The 21,088-nt window shown below is 47.2% G+C and overlaps 1 long non-coding RNA gene across 1 annotated transcript in view; it reads right to left on the bottom strand.

Moving 5' to 3' along the window:
• The window catches only part of LOC109310304, a 5,618-nt gene extending 1,639 nt beyond the window's left edge, over positions 1-3,979 (bottom strand). Inside the window, exons 1-2 of the long non-coding RNA XR_002101192.1 lie at positions 3,898-3,979; positions 493-614 (exon numbers count right to left, since the gene is read on the bottom strand). This is a non-coding gene — a long non-coding RNA (uncharacterized LOC109310304). The remainder of the gene's footprint in view (positions 1-492; positions 615-3,897) is intronic.
• Between the last annotated feature and the right edge of the window lie 17,109 nt (positions 3,980-21,088).

Genomic DNA, 21,088 nt, shown 5'->3' with positions numbered 1-21,088 from the left:
ATGACCTACCCCTAATGAAACTGTGCTGGTTGCCCTTGAGCATCATCCCTGAGGCCGGCCCATCACAGATGTGCTCCATGATGATCTTCTCAAAGAGTTTCCCTAGGATTGAGGTAAGACTGACAGGCCTATAGTTGCCTGGGTCCTCCCTTTTTTAAAGATGGGGACCATGTTGGCTACCTTCCAATCATCCGGCACCTGGCTGGAGCACCACAAGTGCTCGTAAAGCCGTGCCAAGGACCCTGCAATGACCCCAGCTAGCTCCCTCAACACCCTGGGGTGGAGAGCATCTGGACCCACCGACTTGAACATGTCCAGCCCCTCCAGAAGCTCTCTAACCCGGTGCTCCCCCACATGAGGTCTGGAGGCGTTCCCCTCGAGTCCGTCTTGCATCACAGTGGGGAAGTCCCGGTCCCTGCACAAGAAAACAGAAGTTAAGAATTGGTTAAAGAGGTCTGCTTTCTCCTCCGGTGCAACCACCAGATTGCCCACATTTAAACTTTTGCTTGAAAGAATAGTCTTCCACTCTAACAAGTCTCTGGCTCAGTCCTGGCTCCTAGTTGTAGCCTGCAGCCCTCAGACAAGCAATTCACTTTCTACCCCATTTTAAGGATCTATAAAATAAGAATAGCACAGCTCACTTTGGAAATTGCTTTTCTAGCCCAACGTTGTCTGGGCATCAGAATGAAATACAGTGTACACATTTCCATTCTCCCATATCCATCCATTTTGCAAGGGGGCGGTGAAGAACTTTCCCAGGTTATTTCCAGAGGGACTTTGAGGTGAAATGGTACATAAGGAACAGCCTCCTACTACACAAATCTACCCATTACACATTCATGAACATCAGCTACTGGCTTGCTTCCTGTTCCATACTGGCCAGCCAATCTGGAGAGGTATTGGATGGAGTTCCTCCCTCAACAACTCACAGCCAACTTAATCAGCGTGCATTTTGCATCCCTGTCCTCTCTCTACCACGTCGTTGTTCACCTTGATGCTAAAACAGGCGAGTTGCCCAAGCAAGTCACCAAATTATACTCACTGTGGAAGAGTGGAGTAAAATGCCTCCATCACTCCCCACCCGATGACATGAGCTATTCTGCTGTCTACCCTCAATATGTATAATCAAGAATTTAAGTTAAGAATAAGAATTTCTGCTCTCACAAATTAAGGAGTTATTAACTGAAACATTACTCTTCATTCTTTTATCTTCTCATTCCATAACCCAATAGCCAGTGTTTTATGACACCAATAATAGACTTGGTCTGGAACAGCACAGACGCTGAAAAACCTCATTTTCTGATATACCCCCTTTACATGATTACTTGCTAAAGAAACAAGGGCCTTTTCCTTGACCTGGTTTATACTGGTATGCAACTGCAGTATTCCCGTTGATGTCAAATGTTACTCCAAAATGGACACCGGCACCAGATGCTGGCTCTCGACTCACAAGAGTGTAGATCAGTATTAGGGGTATGGGTTGCAGCAGTGTTGGTCTAAGGACATAGGCAGACATGGTTTTCTTGCATGCAGACCAGCCTCTAGCTTCTTTACTATTCAGCCCATCCAGGAAGAGCACAGACCAACTGCAGACGCTTCCCCAGCCTTACTAAAGGCATTTGTACCCAAAAGCAGAATTTTTCCAGTTATTTGAATGGGTCTAATAAAAGGTACCAGATTTAAACAAAGAACCTTGCCTGCCTAGCTCAGTATTAGTCCCATTGAAAATGGCTGGGTTTGGGGCAATATGCTGAAAGGCTAGAGTGCCAGACCCTCACACTGCTGTGAACTTACTCCCCACAAGCAAAGACAGTGCTAGTCTGAACTCCTCGTGCACATCTGTATCATCCCTTGTGCTGGGATCTCTAGAAAGCAAGAGCCCATCTGGTGGGCTTTGAGAGAAAGCACTTCCCAATTTTCCAGGCTCTCAAGTAATTTCCATAATTAGAGCTTTACTGACAGTCCTGGCCATTATCAAAGGCAACTTCTGGCACCAAAGTTGAGAACCATAAACACAAGAGTATCACTTTCAAGTTGGATCACCTGGCCTATTGGCACCTTATAGACCAGAGAAAGCAGAGATGCATTAACTTTCACAAGCAGCAGCTTACTTCCTGAGATGCCAAATTATTAGCCTCTGACAAAGCAAGCTGCAGCTTATGAAAGCCCATGTCTCTATAAAACTAACCCAAATGGAAAGTGCAAATATCTTCCCTGCTTTCTGCCCAACTTCAGACCAACATGGCTAGGTAGGTAACTCTCACCCAAGTCATCCTGGTGCACAATCACTGCAGTCAAGTGACCCCACACAGCAAGAGTTTCTCTTGACTTTTTTCCTCCTACCACTAGAGGGGAAAAACACACCAACAAAATACAGAAAAGGGAATGGAGCTCAATATTCAGAATACAGTTTGCAGCCTGTTTCAGGGGGACCGAGTCTTCAGGCTCAGAAAACTCACAGACAGTCCCCCAGTCACTTCACCCGAGCTGATACCTGAACCTCAGTTGAGTCCCTGGGGAGTGTCCCACCTATCCAATTACCACTGGAGCTGCCTAGGGGGATGACGTGGAAATCAAGAGGTCGGAGACCCGATTGAGAAACCCTTGACTCCCTTAAATCCCACAAGAGGACCTCAGCATCTGTAAGCTGCCCCATCAAGTTCTGGAGCAGGCATGTAATCCTCTTGGATGCTAAAGGATGGATTTAAAAAATTGTGTCAAGAGGTTCATAGTCTTCATTACATTTTAGAGGCTTTTAGAAAGCCTCATTTCATTTCCATGGTTCCCTGCTGGTTTCATCCCTATTAAGGCACAGATTTGCAAGGATGCTATGGGAGCTGGGCTCTAAAACCCCAGAGCAATTGGACACCTGATTCCCTTAGCCTCTGTGCAGAGGGCCTGGCTTACATTTACCATGGTTTGTTGGGCTGTTTTTTTCCCCCCCTCCCATAAAGGGCAGCTGCTAAAGGAGGCTTCTGGCCTCCCCAGCACAGCTCCTTAAAGCAAGAGGTCTGCAGATTCCTGCATAAGCTTTTGGGGGAGAAAAACAAAGGCAGGTGCTGCAATGAACAGCTTCTCATCCTTTCATCACAGATTCATAGAGAAGTAGAGCTAGAAGGGACCTCCAGGGGCCATCTAGTCCAACCTCCTGCCTGAGGCAGAGTCAGCCCTGTCCAAACCAATGTTTTAGAGAAGGGTTACAGGTTAGCAGCCCTCAACTGTTTAAAAAGAGAGAAACAAGTCCTTCAGAGGGAGCTAGAAGAGGCTCCTCACAACAAGGCAAGTTGCATAGAGGCTAAAGATGCAAGTCTTCTGCATGGGAGAGATTCAGACTCTCCTCTTACCACTTGCTTATGTTGTTAGCCTGAAGACAGGAGTGCCAGCCAGCCCCTACACATGCAGTACTTGCAGCCTTTCACCTCCCAGGCATACAAAAAAAAAAAAATCATGGGAAATTTAAGAGTTTGAGACCAAGATGCAGATGATGGGGGAGGAAAAAAAAGTTTTCCCCCCACCCTCCCAAGGGGAAAGGGTGCTGAAAGGCAGCAGGAAAGCGAGACTGGTTTGAGATGGGGCATCTCCAGGGATCCTCTGTGTGAAGACCAGATACTTGGAGAAAGCCATTCAACCCCAGATAGGAAAGAAATACAAAACCACCACAAGAAGAAAACATGCAGTCTCCATTATACAGTATTACTCCTCACCATCGCATCTTAGAAGGACAGTAGAGGTTCACCAACTACAATGGGAACAGAACCAAGAGCAAAGAGCTCCCACATAAAGATATATACTCATGCAATGAAAGAGAATATTAAAGATAGAAAAAGCAGGGAAAGTGGGTAAAAACAGAGGCAGAATATAAGCACTGAGCTAGATGTGGTGTAATGAGGGTCTTACCTCCTGCTGCACTGGAGCTTGTCAACACTACCCCAGTTTCCTTATTTCTGCACAGAAACAGAGCCACTGATGCTTCTGGGGTACTCTCCCCTCCCCCAAAAAACTGATTTATAAACTGAAAGTTCATTTCAGAGCCAGAAGCTCCCTGCCACTCACTAGCCCTTAAGAAGAGCTTCATCCACACCTGCCTCTTGCTCTAGGCAGCTTCCACCAGGCCTGTCTCTCCAGCTGGCACCTAGCAAGTCCTTACTGCTCTGTCTGAACCAAGCATCTCCCTACCCTCAAGCTGCCTTTTAATCCAGCAGATCTGAGGCCTGGGCTTCTGTCCCGTAGGGCCTGGGCTCATTTCTTTCACCTGAGGAGAGGTGGGAAGCCTGGCACAGGTGCAACTCATTCAACTCATACAGTTGCCTTCCTGGCTAACAGAAGACTGTTTTCATGTTGCAGACTTAAACAGGACTAAAACTCTGTCCCAGTTTTGCCTTGTACCCAGTTATTTTTCACCTCTGGGCTAGAGGCAAGCTCAGCCTCCTGAGTAATCAAGAAGTAGGAGTAGGGGTGCTCTGCACTGGCCTTGCAATGAGTTGGGTCCTGGGTCCAAAGAGCAACTTTCACACGGCTTTTAAGACGTGCCTGTCTGTGTAACTGGTCTCTCCGGGGAAGCCACAGCATCACGATGGGGAACTGGTCTGATAATGCAAAAAGAGACTGGGAATCCCGTGGGAAAGGAGAACGCCACGTGTCCCATCAAGCCACCACAAAATGCCCTGTTCTTTCACAACTTATATTTCAGGGGTCCTGAGCTGAGAATGAGGGATTTTCAAATGAAAGCCACAATCGTTCTGAATTTCCTGTATTCTCACGCAAGCGAGTGCATGGTTGGGGGGGGACCTCTGCTTCTCCAAATAGCAGTGGTCTGTCTGATTCTTAATTACTGTTATTTGTCCTACTGAGGGTACTTGATACTTTCTTTTTCCAGTCCTTTATGCTTTATCGTAATCAGATGTAGTGCTGGGAGCTGATTGAATATTAGATTGGATTTCTGTATCAAGGGCCTCTCCAGTTCCTTCCTGCTGCCCGCAGCCTCTCCATGCTACGCCCACCGCAGAACAGCTTTGGGTGTCCCAGGTAAGATGTTCATTAGACATTTAAAAATAACTTCTGTTCTTGAAGTAGAAACTAGATCTGCAGTAACTAAGCAACATAATAAAATGCCAGTAGTGGCAAAAGAAACCCTTAAGACTTGCCTGGTCCCTGGTTGCTCTTATTTGTCTGCAACAAGTATGTTATTTCCTGATAAGTGAAGCAAACACCAAATTACTATGACATGCATGTTCCATATTTACTGCTGACAGAGAGGTTCACATGCAAAAAAGAAATTAATAAAGCTCTGTGTACACAAGTGGAAGCTGACAACATCAGTAATATCTTCTGTCAGCTGAGTTAATATAACCAACTTGCTAATTATATACAAAACAGTGTGAACTCAAAATAAGCCATTTGTTCTGAAGAAACTTAATTCTCCATGTCGAAGCCTGAGTAGAGGTACAGTCCCCTAAATATCTTTTCACATTGTGGCTACCAAACAAAAATTGCTGTTACATGTAGATTATTGGATCTGCAAAAATTATGAAATGGAATTGGATGTAAAATCTATCAAGAAAAGGGCAGAGGGCACTGAGGAGAGGAAAAAAGCTAAGACTTTCTGGCCTTTAACAGATGCCAAGATGATCTCATCACTGCAATCATCATTACAATTTGTTTTTCTATTGCTTCCACCAACGATCACACTGCAAACTTTCTTCCAGAGCACGCCTGTCCTACCGACAGTTTCTCGGTTCAGACTCCTGGAAATTAACTTCTTTCTTCAAGACGACATAGGCTCAGAAATAGCCTCCAGCCTGAAATTAGACTTCTAAAGGGATAGCTAGGCTCCCACCCAATGTATTAACTGAGAGCTGCTGAGTGTTCATTTCTTTTGACAATCAGGCCGATGTCTAAACACAGATTTAGGAGCTTAATTTCAGGCTCCTGGGTTTTCTGGGTTGTTGTTTTTGGAGTTTTTTTTAATTCTTGACATTAAAGAAGGTGCGAAATTACAGTGCAAGTTCCTCTGCACCAGCCCATCCATCAGCCTCTGTCTGATACCCAAAGAAGCCAGTTGGGGGCTGGCCAAGGAGCTGGAAGGTTTGATGAAGGGAATACTGTCTACTGCAGTAGGCAGGAGCCAGCATCGGCTCGGTTCAGGGAAACCACACTGAAAGGCTTCCCAACAGGCCCGCCAGAGGTGAACGGGTCTGTACCTTCCTGCATTTCCTGATGCAGCCCTTTCCCTAGCATGCATTCCTGCAAGACACCTGCCAAGGAGCACCTGGACAACGCATCTTGCATTCGCTGAAAGACTTGCATTGAGGCGCAGGTCTTCAGCCCTGGTCTGCAGCCTTTGGGCTGTCTCAGCCAAGCCCCAGGGCTAGAATTGGGCAGGTGCAGGATCTACAAGTGCGTGGTGCTCCCTCTGCGCCCCCTCGTGCTAACACCCCTTGCATGGTGCACGCAGCAGGGAAAGGCAAACAGCCAGGGGCAGCTGCCCTCTGGCAATCCCCAGCCACTGTAGCAGCCCTTGGGGACTGTTGGCAGTTGGTGTAAATGAGAGCAGCCCTGAGGCGGTGCAAGTCAGCTCCTAGGATCCAAAGAGGACAGAGATGGGCAAACAGCCAAATCTGCCTCCCCCTCCTTACCTAGCTCATATACTGCGCAGAGCTCAGCCAGACTCGAGGACCTGGGGAATGTCTGCAAATCAAATAAATCTTGCATGCATTAGGCACGGTGCCATTCAGCAAGGCTCCGCTTGCTAAATTATACAACACCTATGCACGGATCTAAAAGAGGCTGCCCTCACGCCCGACACTGCGCTGGATCTTGCTCAGATGTTGTGCCGTGTTCGGTCTCCTCTGGGAGCACAGCACCTAAGGGACCGCCATGAGTTCAGCGGTTGGCTGTCACAGCCCAGGGCCGCACATCATCCCCAAGCCCCCACCTAGGAAGTGACAGCAGTGTGATCCAGCGAAGTGTGTACAAGCAACACACTAAGAGCAGACGTATGCCAGCGTCCTGGACAGCCGCCTCCGTCAGAAACTATGTGCATCTCTTAGCACTGGCACCACTGCTGCTCTTCTCTTGTTAGGGCTACTTATAACCACTGCAGCCGTTTTGTAAGGCAAGAAGGGAGTGAAACAGTGATATTCCTGATTCAGTGTTCTCACCGAGAGAGAAGAATATAGGAATCTCCCCGTAGTAAAGCTTATGCTTCCTGCCGAACTTAATCTTCAGTGACCCATATGCAAAAGAAGTCCCCAGCTTTCACAAACTTGGGCCTTGTTTCTCGTGCGAGGCCATGTGATGGCTGTGCTACAAAGCAGAACTGGAAATGCACTGTCCCTCTCTGTCTCAAGGCTGTTCACTGCGACAGAGGGAAAAGTAGCTGTCCCGGTTCATAGCCCAAGTAACCAGAGCTTGGAGACCCTGAAAGTCCTGGTGGAAAACAAGGCTCCTCTCAAGGCTGCGCCGCCTACTACTATGTGAGATGCCAGAAGAGCCCCCGGCTCCCACACCGCCACTCTGCAGGGATGATCACCAGGGGACTTTTGTCTCTGCGGGATCTTCCACCAAATCCTCCCACCCCTGTAACACCAATGCACAAGCTCCACCGCATCCAAGGCGTGCAGATCCCCCGGGCAAGCTTCACTCATCAGTCACCTATGCTACCACCTCTCACCAGTTTGCAGTCTTTGGACACCTGTATTGAAAGGGGCAGGAGGAGGAGGGAGCAGTGGGGTTAGCCCTTTAGTAAGCATCGCAACAGCCCCATTAGATCTAATACGTGTCTTCTTTGTACAAAAAGCAGGGACAAGACAAAGGCTTTCCCACTTTGCTTGTGGCTACATAGCACCTACCAGCACCAGAGATAAGGCACTTATAAGCCCTACCTCCAGGCATTAAAGCATGTTTTTCTCATCCCAGCTCCCATCTTCTCTCCTGCCCATTAAGAGAAGAGACAGTCAAGGCTTTGCTGGACGGCTCCTCTGCCTGGTTCGGGAGCTGTGGCGGACCCCAAAGAAGTTGTTTCATCCACCATTCACCAGCTGAGTGTCAGTGGGCTTTGAGGACTGAGGATGGGCTATTAAAAGGAAGGGGAGAGAGACGGACAGAGAATGCAGGTTGAGTGATGGCTCAGCTGGGGACCCTGCAAAGAACAGTATTACTACAAAACTGCCTATTCTGAGGTCCGATATCCAATGTCAGCCCCAGCATAGGAGATGGTGGACTCAAACAAAGCTCCTACTAGATGAGGCTGTGGTAATCCCAACTCTTCTCTACAGCTGGGAAGCCTGGGTGGCCTACGGGGACCACCTGAAAAGCCCAGCGCGCCAGCACCAGCGCTACCTCCAGAAGATCCTCGGCATAAAGGGGGAGGTTCGTTGCACAAACGCCTGCGTCTTCACTGACGCTCACACCCCCAGCATGGAAGTGTTGGCAGGGCACGCGGGGGCCAGAGGCAATGCTGCAAGGACACCCTCAAGGTGAATATTCACAGGTGTGGCACTGACACCACCAATTGGGAAAAACTAGCCCGGGACAGGGCTACACAGCAATGCTTCTTAAAAGAAAGTACATCTTACGCTGAGGAAAACCTTCTTGCTCTGGAGGCAGAAAAACAACAGGAGTGGAAGGAGAAGAAACAAGACCTACAAATTCCTGGTCTGACCCTGCCTTTAACTGTAATGCAATCATCATTACAATTTGTTTTTGTAAAACCACCTGCAGAGCTTGCCAGGCGTCTGCAGCTCTAGGATCGGCCTTTTTGCTATCAACAGACTCATTTACAACCCTTTGCTTCACCGTGGGAGTGATCATCCTTGACCGTGAGGGACTGCCACCACCGACGAGGAGTATGTGGCTCCCAAAGAAGACCTGGGGAGCAGCAGAACCTGCTAATGCCTAACATTAGAAACACATAGAAAAATGTAGCAGACCTTAAGTCTGACACAGCAGAGGAACTAACCAATATTAGCAATAAAATGTGCTTTGTGTGTCATCTGGTACCTGCTGAGAGCACATAGGGCCATTCAGGAGACTAAGTCCCATACGTGAAATGCATGGGGAGTAACACACATGTATATGTGGATGCACCTAGACAAAGCAGCAATGCTCTGCTTTTCCCTGTGCAGGAAATCATAACACTGTGCAGCAAGAAGAACCAGGAGCTGCCTGTAACTTTTGGCTGGCCGTGTGCTGTTGCTATCAGGAAGGCTTTCTTAGGATTTAGATTAGGAGATATAAATGGAATCTCTCTGGAGCCAAGTTATGCTACCTGTGGGCCTGATGTTCCTCTGTTTTGCCTGCGGAAGACAAATGTTTCGTCCTTATCTGTGGATTTCTTTGCTAATTAAAATGTATGAACTACTTTAAGCTGTATTTACCCAGGGGGACTTCAACAGTGCTCCTTCACAGTTTGGGGGAAAAAAAAAAAAAGGAGTGGAAGGTTTTAAAGATGTCGTGCCTAGGAGCTGTTGATTAATATTCCTTAAAAGTAATATCAACAGAAAAGAATATTAACATTACAGGTCCAGCAATGTAAAACAATTGCCAATCTAAACACGTGGTGAAGGGTGAGATCAGAAGCGACCCAAAGTAGGTACAGTGATCATCCTTAAATCTTACCAATTGTCATCAATAACTGGATGTCAGAAATCGGGCTGTTCCCTGACGGCTCCCAGCACTGAACGGGGACAGCCCAGCAAATGCTGGAGTAAAGTCATCCAAGACAAAAACCGGGAAGAGTCTGTTAGACACCAGATTAAATTAGGAAGGCAGGAGGATACAAAAGCAGGGCCTCACTTCCTGCATTTCTGAAGTCGGTCAAGGCCATGCATTCACAAAGCGCTGTATGCAAAACAACACCAGACCCTAAAAAACTATGCCATTGGAGGTGGTTCAAGCACCTACATTGAACACCTTCAAGAGCAAATTGGATGCTTATCTTGCTGGGATCCTATGACCCCAGCTGACTTCCTGCCCCTGGGGCGGAGGCTGGACTCGATGATCTCCCGAGGTCCCTTCCAGCCCTGATGTCTATGAAATCTATGAAAATAAGAGCCCCCCTACTCTGGCACTTTGCCCCCCACGCCGAGCGTCTCAAAATGGTTCGGGAAATTAAGCCCAACAGCTCCCTCCAAGGCTGTAACAATGAATGCCATCAAAAAGTCCGCCTGTGCCCCAAACTGTAGCAAGCTCTTTTAATGCTAGGATGCCCATTCTACAGATAGGCAGGCTCAGACAAAGAGAAGCTAATCTGCTGCGTGGCAAGTCAACGGAAGAGGGGGAGAATAACTCAAGAGTCTTGATGCCTACCCCATGCTTTTGTCCTAATCACTGGGACATTTCTTTTTTGGGGAGAGAGCGATACAAAGCCTTAGTCTATAATCAGCTCAACAGGAACTCTGCTTCCTTCATAGTAGTGAGAAGCGGATTTCAGAGACCGAGATGCCCTAACACAAGCGGAAGACTAATCTTCCAAAGACACACATTTGAGCCAGAGGAACAGCCCATGCTGTATTACAAAGTGACTTAGCATCAACCTAGCTGGAACATTTTCCTCCAAACAATTTCTGATTGGAAAACGCTGTTGCAAGGAAGACAGCCTTTCACATAACCCTACCAATTGCCAAAATTTCCCAACGGAATGCACAAATTCTGTTTCGACTTCATTATATTTTATTTTTCCACGATATGCCCTATTTCGGGTGTTACTACCCAATGTGTCACAAGTAACTCATGGCACGTTATCAACCTGTCGTGCCCTTATCCGTTACTGCTGGCATTTCACATCATAATACAGCACCGTGTTTCACTGCTAGAGCAAAATAAGCTATTGTTTCCTGGGTTTCTCACACTTTGAAGGGAGTTCCCACTTTTAGGAAACAAAACATGACGCATCAAAGTCCCTCCTGTCCCTATTGTAAGTGAAATAGTTGCACACTTGAAAATTTTTGTTCAAATAAGCACGCGGTGTACTAATTACAAGAAGAGCTGTTTACAGTACCCTTGTGTTAGCCTGAAATTATTTTTCTACAATATTGATGTTTCAATCTGTGCTTAGTGGCAGGCGCCCTTAATGAGTTTTAAAACATAATGAAATATTCTTTCTATTATTTCTAATTTTAGCTATTAAACTTGTCTATCATGACTTGATATCATGTGAAAGATCACCACGCAGTGTTGCTGCTGACATGCCATCAAAGGATTCACGATATTAAATGAAAGATAAGTACATCTCCAGTTGGATTCATTTTTAAATGAAATTCCAAACTTTTTCCCAAAAAAGGAATTTTAAAAATGATTTTTTTTCCCCCAGTTCCTATTTCAGAGCAAAAGCGGATTTGGGAATTTTGCAATTTTCTGTAAAGTGGAAATCCTAAATTTCTAGCCCTTCCAACTCAGCCTTTGGTGGCAAACGTAGGCTCGTTTTAGCAAGTCTGTGTCAACGCTGGGGGCACAACCGCCTAACACAATGCTAAACTGTATGTTCCTCATTTGTACAAGAGATTCAATTCCTGTTTATCCCAGGGCCCCTTTATACTATTCTAGCAGTGTAAAGGAGTCTTAAAGAAGGCAAAAAGCAGTATAAACATCCAGTCTTCAACTGAAGTAGGTTATCTACTAATGCAGGGGTTCCCAAAGTGTGGTACGCATACATCTGGGGGTACCCAAGACATCTCTGAGAGGTACGTGGGATAAATTGCATAATGGTGGACTTAATTTTCACTATAATAATAATTGGCATTTAAGATGCTAAAATATAAAATGTATGCTGGTGGGGGTATGCAGGCAGTTGGTAAATCTGGAAGGGGGTACACAATAAGAAAACTTTTGGGAACCTCTGTACTAATGTAATGCAATTTTTCAGGGTAGACAAACCCCATAAATAAAGATAGGAAAAGATGACAGTGTTATTCTCATTGTACACATGGGGACAACAGAAAGAGTAAAAGACTTTACCCAAGGTCACGTTTCTGACGGGGCTGTGAATTAGCCACAAACCAGCCAGTCCAGGGAGCAAGTATGAACCATCGTCCTCTGCCAGTATGATGATAAACCACGTGAAGAATGGAGAGTGGGGAAAGGAGGGATTATAAAGGCTTATAAAATTTCTAGGGGCTGAAGTAATGTTTTTATTCCCAACTCCTACGCTGACAGCTGCTTCGAGAAGGGTAGGAGTGGAGACGTAGGGAAATAAATATTTTCTGCCTGATGATATTTCCTCCACGGGGCCATCAACTCCTGAATCCCTAGGGAACCTTACTCTATGGGCCCTGGGTTTAGAGATGGGAGGGTGGCTAGGGATGAGAGCCAGAGGCAGGAGTTGGGAGAAAAGGGGATGTTAGTGCGCACATGACTGGCAAAGTCTCAAGCCAGCTGGCTGGTGGAGCGCCTCAACTAAAAGCCTGCACTTCCAGCTGGGAACAGTTGTATTGCCTGATGGGTCCCAAGGGAGTTTTCAGACACCAAAAACTTTGCAGTGCATAGCCTGCTCGCCTCCCAGGTGAATCAAAACGTCACAATAGACCAACTGTTGGGTACTACCCTGGACCCACAACTTACCTTTCCCTCCCAGTGTTGTGTAGGATTCAAATGCCAAATAGTTGAGGGAAAATAAAGGGGCTGGGACTTGGTGGGGAATGGGAAAACCTTACACTTGACATTGGATTTAACAGCAGCAGTGATTCAGTTGCACATACTTCCCCATGCATATTGCAGACTCCGACATGACTCCATCCTGGGACCCTCCCTCACTGAGGATCCCATGCAAAGGCCAAACACAAGAGCCAATGGGAGAGGAAACAGGGCTCACGGCTGCTCCAATTTATGTATGAAGCTACTTTTGCTTCTCCCACTTCTATACCAGTTATGGAAATGGAGCATCAGGGCCCACATCCCAGTGCCATATCCTACCCAGACAACAGGGCCAGAGAGAGAGCCTCACATGGGGAACGTTGCAATGGTTTAAGCACATATGCATTAATCCTTTCTTACATACATTAATTACATTCATCCTTTCTTCACTGCAGGTCAACATTTTGACAAACTTCCAGCAAAAGCATGAGTTTTAGTTCTTTCTCAACCAGATCTTCTTGGGGAAACGCACCTGATCTGACCCCAGCTGCAGTGAGCTCTCCAGAGGCAGCCTCAGATCTAGCAGGGCTCTGGTGCTGTAGTCAGGGATAGCAAAGAAAGGATATTCCCCCTCAGCTAGGGATCTCTGCCCATGTTTTCCAACAAGGCATCAACTGCTCTTCAGCAGATGTTTTGCACATTGCATAATCATAGAAATTACAGAGGGCTGGAAGGGAGCTCAGGAGGTCACATCTACTCCAGCCTCCTGCTCAAAGCAGGACCAGCCCCAACTACATCATCCCAGCCAAATGCACACACAGAGTGGCAGCTGACTCCATAAAAGAAAAGGAAATGCAACATAGCCAAACAGCCCCTCAACAGCTGGAGCAGCCTTTCAGCACAGCAGTACCAGTGACTTAAGCTCATCCCAAAAAAGTCTGGGTTGGGAAAGTATTTCCACTGGGACATCACACAGGACGGGAAAAAAGAAGACCCTGTTTCAGTCTCTTGGGAAAGTGCTGCTGAAGAAGAAATCAGCCTGCCGCACAGGGAAAAGGGGAACTTATTTCTTCACTTTCTCTCTCTGCAGACAGCAACCCTCCAGTTGAAAGAAACAGCTCATGCATAAAATTACTAATAGAGACCATCTATCTGACGAATGCCTGCTCCTTAATAATTTATATCACTTGATCTATTTTCAAAGGTTAGCCTTACATTAAAATTACAGTTCTGAATAGGTCAGCCTGTTACTTAAAGATAAATGACTCCACCTCTGCATGTACCGGTGTTGTGTTTAGATAACGACAAGCTTTTTGGTCCCGCGCTCTCAACCCTCTTGGGAGCGGCGTACCTCTACCTTATTCCCCGTTTTGTCTGACTTTGTTTTTGATTCCCTGCCCCCCCAACAACACTGATTCCTCCAAATTATGATATCTTTCTTGCTTCCAGCAGGCAACATGGTAAGAGCTAGCGCCCTGCGACGCGGAGATGAAATAAATGGCGCCTGTTAGGGCCAGAGTGAATTTTGAGTCTGGTCTTGCTGTGCGTGAACTGAAATGCTGCCTCACCCATCCCATGCAGTCCATTTAATTAAAGGATAATTTCTGTTGCTCCTTTGGATGACTAAAGTAATAAAATGGCAGTGTTCGCGGAGGAGACGCCGGAGTATTGTTTATGCATTTAACAGCTACTCTGAAGAGGCTTGCTGCAAATATCCCTAGTAATAGAGCAGCTCCTACTGTTTTATGCATGGAGGCAGTTTCCTGGGTGGTAATTCCATACCAATGAAATAGCATGGGAAACTACTGGACCGCAAAAGACATTTTCAAAAAATTCCTACCATCGCTATTATCCCCCCAGTGTGAGGAGTTGACCAGTTATAATTAGCTGCCACATATCTTAAACTGGACAGGAAGATGTCTGCATTATTATTAAAGATGAAAAGATATTCCCAAGGTGAAAGAATATTCTTAACTCTGAGAACTAGGGGTATAAAAGTGAAAATAATGTGGGTGCGCTCCTCCCATATTGCTTTTGTGCGTACTCCTTGCGCACAGTGAAGCATGACTGGCCGGGAGGCTCAGGGTGACATGACAATGGATCCAGGTTAAGACCGAGATGCTCTGAGCTAAGCTACCATCAGAGAGAAGATCATAAAACCTTGCACACGTGATGCTCCATGCAGCCCTAATTAAGTACATCCCTCCCCCACAACACAGCCTGACATGGGGACCAAGCTGGCACATGGTGGGACTCTTCCACTTTGGGGGAAGCAGCAGGGAGACAGCAGAGCCTGGAAGAATCAGAAAATGAGGGTTGAAGGGACCTCAGGAGGTCACATCTAGTCCAACCCCTGCTCCAAGCAGGACCAGTCCCATCTACATCATCCCAGCCAAGGCTTTGTCTACCCAGGGCTTCAAAACCTCCAAGGATGGAGAGTCCACCACCTCTCTGGGTAACCTGCTCCAGTGACAGATTTTTCCTAATATCCAACCTCAACTTGCCTTGCTGCAGCTGGAACCCATTGCTCCTTGTCCTGTCATCTGCCCCCACTGAGACCAGTCCAGCTCCATCCTCTTTGCAGCCCCCCTGCAGGGAGGTGACGGCTGCTGTTCAATCCCCCTTGGTCTTCTCTTCTGCAGACTAAATCAGCCTCATTCCCTCAGCCTCTCCCCATCAGACATATGCCCCAGCCCCTGAACCATTTTCATTGACTTCCACTGGACTCTCCCCAATGTGTCCACATCCTTTCTATAGTGGGGGCCCCAAACTGGACACCGGACTCCAGATGTGGCCTCCCCAGTGCTGAAGAGAGGGGAATAATCACTGCCCTCGACCTGCTGGCAATGCTCCTCAGTGCAGCCCAGGATGCCAGTAGCCTTCTTGGCACCCAGGCTGGCTCCTGTTCGGCTTCTTGTCACCCCCAGCCTGCACCGGTGCAGGGGATGGCTCCGTCCTCGAGCAGTTCTGTTTTTCTACAGGTCTGCCAATCTCCGCAGCAGCTCTGAAGACAGGCGCTAAGCCACACTCCCGATGCAGAAGTAGGAATGCAGTAACCCGCCTGCATTGAAGAGCGGCCTTTTCTCAGAAAAATACCGGCTTGGACTAACACCAGAACACGGAGGACCTGGGGGTACTTCATGTTGCCCAGCTAGCACAACCAGGCTCCTCCTAGATTACGTCTAAGGGTCTACCTAAATCACGGGGGGACTTACCAACGTCCACAGGTTGATCGCAGCCTAAAGCTCTACTTACACGGTCATATCACTTTTTGTTGTTGTTGTTGTTGATTTCATGGATTTCACAGACTATCCCAGTCCCTAATTATGTATGATGGCTCTCACTAAATTTAATCAAGGTAGGTCTGGGTCGGAGCCAACACGTCCTGTTTTAAAGATTACAGCAAAAGCAGTCCTGTAGAGGAGATTGCAACTCTCACTTGTGCTTGCAAACAATTACTCTTTCGAGAGACGCCCTTCCAAAACACAAGCTCGTTGGTATGGGAATTAAACTAAAGGAGTGCCAACCTGTAACCGTGATGCACAGGCCTATTTTGGAAAAAGTCACTCTGTGCCTCTACTGGAAGAGGATGGGTGCCGGGATGGGTATTGATTTCCCAAATATGCCTCATGCATTAATGGCTATTAAACTAATAACGGCAAAATAACCATAATGGACCTGAATCAGCCATGGTGTAACTAAATGACCTCGGCAGACTTACACTGGGATAATTTAGTCCATTAGTTAAATAGCTAATTACATAAAATGTTTATCAGCGCACCCCATTAAAATGCCATTTTCTCTGTTCTATTGATCAATAGTCAATTATAATCCATTAAGACCTTTTAGGGGGTCATCCCCCTCCCAAAGCCCAATACAGTTCAAATGACTAAAATGCATCGAGATAAACTGTTGCAGTGAAGTATCCCATTGTGCATCCTCTGCTGGGAGTTGGGCCCTCTTCAAAGCTGCCAGTAGGCTAAAGCCTTGCTGCACGATAGCACCAGCACTGACTTCTTTCTAACGAGGCTCTCCCATAAGAAAGCCGCGATGAACGGGGAGGCTGCAAGTGAAAGAGCAACACCCTGGGTGGGTGCGAGGAACTCCCTCGCTCTCTCTGTCGGGTGAGCAAGATAACCTTAGTAAAGGAAACTGCTGCTTGGTTCAACCCCATCTCCCTCGCTGGCAATACCCACCAAGGCCATTTGTCTCCAAGAGGGAACGGAGAATAGTTTTAACTGGACTGCAAACAATGCAATGCATACACTGGATCCCTGTTACAAAGACCATATCTATGCCACTCAGAGGACAAAGGTTTCCTGAGAGCTGATTGTGACAGGGCCTGAGATACAAGCGTGGTTTCCTCACAACTCTTTGGCTTAAGTATATATGTAGGAGCTAGGGATGTATTTGGTAGCTGTGTTGGTCTGAGACAAAAAAAAATGCAAAACTCTAAAACTCTTGGTTCAAAGATGATACCTTTTTTTTTAGACCAACGAAGAAATGGCAAAAAGATCATTGTTTTGAGATTTCTTATCTGGTTAAATAAGAGGCATCATCTTTGAATCAAGAGTTTTGGAGTTTTGCATTTCTTCTGTGTAGGAACTACATGCACGCAGAGTAAAATGCAGCATCTGCAACAGGTGTCTACAGACAGGTGTCAGTAGGCAGCCAGGAAGAAAATTCCCTTAGAGTAACCCCTTGCTGGGAGCCTAAAATAAGCAGTCCCCACTGTAATCCTGACTGCACACAGGTCCCAAATCACCTACTGTTACAAGTACTTCACCCAGGGAGGAAGTGCCCTGTGCACGGCTATAAAGGTCTTGGTAGATGGAGACAGTCGCCCTGGGTTCATACATGCGGTGCAATCATATTGTGAAAATGCTGACACGTTTCCAACCCTACCCAGGGCAGTAACTGCTCCCGTGCTTGGCAGGCCAGCCCAGCGTCCGCCGGTCGGCTGCGACGAGGCCCGCTGCCTACCCCAGCTCCGTCAGGGCCGGCTCTGCGTGTGCGGGGGCAGATGGCAGCACAAGCTCCTGGTTGAGAGCTGAAGCAACTCCCACTCCTCCCCACATCTCCATGCTGGACCCTGCATCCTCACTCACGCAGATATTCCCCAAACAGCCAGTGCTCTGTTTTTCCAATTGCGGGAGTAAGTGAGCATTAAGGTAATGTTTCAGGACCGTTATTTCCAGCCTGTCCAGAAAAATGATTCACTGTGAAATAAAGTAAGTTCCAAATTGCTCCCAAAGGAGACTGCTATGTGCAAACCAGGAGGAGGAGGAAACCCACGCTCCACTCTGTAGCCAGCTGGTTGCAAAAAAAGCTGATGGGCTGCAGTAAAGGGCACTTCAGTCTCTCCCCTTACGAGCCACGGCAGAAAAGCAGCCTCCGAATCTCCATCTAGGGACTCCACCAAGAACGCAACGTGCCAAGCAACGGCGTAATATGCAGCTGCCAACAAAGCAGGACTGCGTAACAGCAATGAAGATGCTTGTACTACACCAGCAAACTAAAAATGTCACATCCACTCCACCCATCGTGATTCCCATTTAGATGGTTGTGACATGTCATTCTTCCAGGGCCTCAGAAAGTCTAGAAGACTGCACAGAACCCATCACAGTCGGCTTCGCAAGACAGGCCGTGCGAGCTGTAGAGACAAGCCTAAGTGAAGCAACACTCGTCTTTCTTGCACCCCCATGCCAAGCCTTTCAAGGCGCGTTAAACTAATTCAGATCTTCTTAGGCTCACCACTTCACTAGCATGCACATCCTCCTTACCCATTGCCTCTAAATCCGGCGACTACAGCATCTGGCAGAGGGCACGGACAACTCTTACCAGGTCTATTTCTAAGCATCCCCTGTGTGTATTTTAGGGCAGAAGGACTCACACCCGTGTTCAGACACCGCGGTGTCGATCACGATTTAGCACTAGTATTTCTTTGGCATGAAGGTCTCAAGGAGTGGCACCCCAAGACCTCCCCTTGCCCTTCAACACATACATGTGGAAAGAGGCCAGTATCCCAGGCTCTGTGCGTGTCGCTTGTATAAGGCACAGCCCTTCCCAAGCGCTGAAGATGCCCCCATGCATCCTGATGATATCCCTCCAGATAGGAAACGTCGTTCACGTTTTCCAAAGGCACGGACTGAATAAGTGACTAGTACAAGGTCACAACACATGTCGGCATCGCCACCAGAAATCCTGATTTCTGTTCCCCTGGGGCTAGGAGCAGCTGAAATAAACCACAACTCAGATACAAAGCCAGCCCAGGCACTTGCTGCAGCTTCTCCTTGCTCACCTGCTCTGGTGAGAAGCCCAGAAAAGCACTGATGCTAGCAACCCATGCGGTCCACAGGGCTCACACCAGACTATCCAGTTCCCTGAATTTGCACAACACCCTAATTCTCTTTCCTTGAAACCTCATCAGCTTTCCATTTGCTGTGATCATCAGCACTTGTCTGCATTCAGCCACAGGGCATAATGCAGACAAACCACAGCTATGACACGCCCCAGTTCAAAGCAGTGCTCGAGATGCAATCGGTATAGCAGCATAGAGACAGGCTCTGCAATGGAGACAATTTCTTTGCTGCCCTAAATCCTTAGGCTCTCCCGAAAGGGTGAGCTGGAGGTGAGTTCCCAGGAGGATCACTTTGAAGCAAATTGCTGAGCCACCGCTGCCTTTGTGGTGCAAATGAAGGAGTCTCTAAAGCAGGGCTGCCCTGGAAGGAGATCCCTGGCCCTTTTTCTCCATACAAGAACTCAAATGGCTTCCTTTTCTCTCCCTGCTCCACTGGAGGCTGTGATGGGGGACTTTGAAAGTGAGGTGACCCTACCGACAAGCGGTGTGGGAGGCTGCGAGCAGAGCCCTTTGGCCTCAGCCCAGGTGGCATCCATCTGAATCTTCCTTTCCTAAAGCCAATGGTGAGCTTGTGAAAAGTGAGGTCCCTTGAAGTTCATTATCAATGTTTTATTAGGAGATTTTGCTTTGCTTTCTGTCAATAAATGGCTTTTTTTTCCCCCTGGCAATTTCCAGGGTGTTGAATTTATTTAAGCAAGAGCAGGCCTCATTTGCAGAAATCTCATTATGGAGGCTGTTTAAATTGAGAACGTACGGAGCACTAGAAAACGCCCCTAGGAGCTAATGAGCACTGACAGCAGGTGTGAGAGGACAATGGAGACTATGGCACTTTGACTACCACTATTTTTCCTTTTTAGATGAGTTTCCCACCTTCTGAATGCAATTACTTTATTTGCATCCCTCCCAAAAGTGTTGTTATAAGCTCCTTCTGACCCCAACACCATCACAGATGCGATTTTGTGAAGGGGTGAGTCATGGCAACTCCTCTCTCAGCTGCACTTGGCATGCCATCTCAGTCCACATTAAATCTGCAGCTACCTGAATGCATTTCATTTGAAGCCGTGCCTGGCTGCTCAAGCAGGTGCTCTTCAAAACCCAGAGACATGCATCAGTTTGCATAATGCCACATTGCATTATCTCCCGCTACGCCTCACTTCATAGCTGCGCATCACACGCCAGCTGCTAGGGATAAGGGTCACACTTGTTATCTCATATCAGTTTGTGTCTTGGAGCACACTTTGGTAGGACTGGAGTTAGCCATTTCACTGATGACCGGTCACCTGAATCACTAGAGAGAGCGTTCATCCTTCCCAATTGGTGAAAGGTAGATGAGAGGAGAGATGAGGCAGGCAAGTGTCACATCTGTGTCACTGGCTGAAACACTGCTGTTGGAGTACATTATTCAGGCTCTAATAGATCTACTGATCCAACACGGAGGTGAACTCTCCTCAACAGATTGCCCATCTGTGGCTTTCCACAAGGGCTGGAAAGATTTACTGCAGCGAAGCTGCGGTAAGAAAAAAGGAGAAGGTATTCCTCTGTGGGCAGCCAAACCCACACAAATGTGTTAAATGCAAAATAATATATTGATTTTCTGCCTTGCGCAGCATTTTCTCTAAGGTATAATCTTCTTTGGGTGTTCTTCAGTATCCTATTCATGCAGGCAGCAGAGGTCTAACTATAAATGCTAACACGTAACAAGGGGGATAGGTTGTAGCTGTGTTGGTCTAAGGGCACAAGCAGACAAGTTTCTTTGGGTAGATGTGATATCTTTTATTAGACCAACTCTAATAATTGGAAAAATTCTTCTTTGCAAGCTTTCCGGTACAAACACCCTTCTTCAGGCTGAGGACGCTTCCGCGGCTTTGTACCCGAAAGCTTGCAAAGGAGATTTTTTTTCCAACTAGTTTAGTTGGTCTAATAAAAGAATGTGTAATTGCATCTGAAATTCCTGGCAGGGGGTGTTGAAGGCATCTATAATAGCATGACAATGGGAACTCTGCCTCAGTTGGTGTCTGCCCACATGACTTGATTTTCAGCTTTAAAATACCTGGTAAAGCAAGGGAAGGAAAGTGCAAGCAGCACAAGGGCAGGGACTGCTACAAGAGCAAGCCTTGAATCTCCATGTTGCTTCATGTCTTGGTGCAGAATCAGGAA

This window comes from Crocodylus porosus, unplaced genomic scaffold (assembly GCF_001723895.1).
Source record: "Crocodylus porosus isolate Cpor-Errol unplaced genomic scaffold, CroPor_comp1, whole genome shotgun sequence".
Classification (NCBI taxonomy): Eukaryota; Metazoa; Chordata; order Crocodylia; family Crocodylidae; genus Crocodylus; species Crocodylus porosus.
Note: the sequence above shows the minus strand (reverse complement) of the source record. Positions and strands in the feature narration are given on the sequence as shown.